Source organism: Barbus barbus (genome assembly GCF_936440315.1).
Source record: "Barbus barbus genome assembly, chromosome: 11".
NCBI classification, from domain to species: domain Eukaryota; kingdom Metazoa; phylum Chordata; class Actinopteri; order Cypriniformes; family Cyprinidae; genus Barbus; species Barbus barbus.
The window spans coordinates 6,832,354-6,835,143 of NC_136739.1; positions in this window are offsets into that span (position 1 = coordinate 6,832,354).

The following is a 2,790-nucleotide window of genomic DNA, read 5'->3' on the forward strand; positions in this document are numbered from 1 at the left end:
AGGCACAGAGGAAAATGCTTTCTTTGCATAAACACAAACATTGGGTTTATAAAGACAGTATACTGTCACTTTTTATCATTATGGTAACTCTGTATAGAAGAAAGCCATGTTATGATAAATATGTGTAGTTTTTAACTGTTTTGTGATGGATTTGAGAATCTGTGCAACTTTCTTAACCCTCTTCAGTCAATGTATGGTACTGCATCTAAACAAAAGCTAATTTTTTAAGATATCAGCCTCACATTTGGCGCACACCTTATTTAGGTGTTTTTAAGTGTATGTTTTAGAAAATATATTTCATATGAAATTTGAAAATAGTATTTTTGTGCATTGTCATATCAATAAACTTAAACTTATTTTTTTTAACCTTTTACACTTAAGCAATAATCTGCCAAGAGTCTTCTAAAAAAGAGACCAAACTTAAGTCTGTGTTCCAAAGCATTCAAGATTTACTACAGTTGGATTTGAAAATGTTCTATGCTCAAAAATTGACAATATACAATAAATATAACTACTGCATAAATGTATTACCATAAAATCCACTAGAAAATACAAAATATTAAATAAAAACATTGTCAAGCAAATACATGGTTGATTTCACTGAATAATAATAATACACTCTTAAAAATAAAGATGCTTCACGATGCCATAGAAGAACCTTTTTTGTCTAAATGGTTCCATAAACGGTTCTTTGTGGCAAAAGAAGGTTCTTCAGATTATTAAAAGGTAAGAAAGAGGTGGTTCTTTAAAGAACCTTTGACTGAATGGTTCTTTGTGGAACCAAATATGGACTGTTAATTAAATCTTTAAGGCTATTAATCCAAGAGACTGCCATTCTTTGCATTACCTACTTTTGCCTTTCTCTCCATATGCTGCAATTTTTTGTTTTTTAAAACAGTAATAGTGTAAATAGCTTTATTGAACAGCACACAAATGTCAAACATACTATTAGAGACTATCAGACAGTTATAAGAAGCGATTTCTAATGAAGGGGGTAATATACTGAAAGCAGGAGTGTATTATTTTTTTCTAAAGATTACAAATGAATTTCCAAACATTTTTTGAGTCAATTTTTCACTGTTATTTGTTAAGGTCTATCATCCACTACTACCCAAATGATATCCAATTTTACTCCTTCATAATGGTGAAAAAAGAAACAACTTTTCATGCCTTTCACACAGCACTGTATCTGCAGGTTATTTAGTAGGCTAATAGCCACAAACACGTTTTCTGCATAACTGCATTTTCTACTTCCGCTTATATATTTTTTGTTATTTAGTTTAAAAAAAGTGTATCTCATGCTGAAACACTATATGAGAACCATAGTCTTATTTTCACAAAAAAAGTTCTATTTAAGACTTACGTTGTACTTCACATTGTTTCTCGAAAAATCTTGCATCAATCTGAAGGTATGCATAAACATCGCTCTTTAGTGGTGAAAAGTGGCCTCACAATATCAAATGATTTCATACCTTGCTATACAGCAGGGGTGTCAAACTCAGTTACTGGAGGGCCAGAGGCCTGCAGAGTTTAGATGCAACCCTGATCTAGTTAATCAATTCCTTCAGGCTTATTTGAAAACTACATGGTATATGTGTTGGGGCAGGGTTGGAACACAATTTTGCAGGGATGCGGCCCTCCAGGAACTGAGTTTGACACCCCTGATATGCAGTATGCATCACATGTACACTGTAATCTGCTACTGCAGGTTATGATGAGTACACAAACTAGCTTTGAAAGCAAGATCGCAACTCTAAAAAGCCTCCTCCAAAACACATGAAAGGACACAGGAAGACTGATCAGAGAAACCTACCCACACTTTAATACAGAATTGTTTACCGTTACTGCTGTATGGTGAGAAACTTCAAAACATTCAATAAATTAGTGAGTTTAACAAATCATTCAGAATTATTTTCAACCAATTTAAACTGTTTGCCAACTGTGATTTATTAACTGAAAATAATTAAATAAAAAAAAAGTGATTCATTTTGTAATGTGGGTCCTTATAGTGTGACCAACATCATGAAGATGTTCCATTCTCTTGTATTAAAGAGGCTATTTTTGTTTAAGAGCCCCAAAAGAATTAATGCCCATCACCTCGCAGCTCTACCCATTACCATTCAACCAACACCATCTAGTGTTGCTATCAAGCAATAACATTATTAGAGCACACAGATAAACACTATTGCTCCTCATCTTTCAGTTAAAGAATCGGGTGAGGCCCTTGGAATCTCTATCAGGAAACTCATTTGTTAACATTTTATTGTATTTAATATAAAGCTGGATGAACATAGCAAGTAATTTTTAGATATAAATTTGAGTGAGCAAAATAATCACCATCACCACCTACTCCTAAAACAACATTTTTTTTAACTAACTTATGGAAAATAACAAAAACAAATGTTGTGCATTATATGCTCATGCCCCAAAGGTATATCTAACAGGTCACAGTTCAAAAGTTTGAGGTCAGTTAGGATTTGTTGAAAGAAATTAATAGTCAACAAGGATGCATTCAATTAGTTAAAAATGAGAGTAAACTTCTACGTGTGCACATAAAATGTGTACAGTTGAAAATGCATTGTTTCTTCTAAGTTTCCTAAGTTTTCAAAAGAAAAAGATAACTGGTTGTGATTTGACACAGATAATACATTGCAAATATGTTGCTGCTTAGATATGATGACCCCCAGGCAGATGCCAGTCACAGATGTTGCCTTGCTCTGTAACAGCATACACATAATAATGTAATATACATTTAGCAGTAAAACAGAAACAACCACAGAAACTCATTTT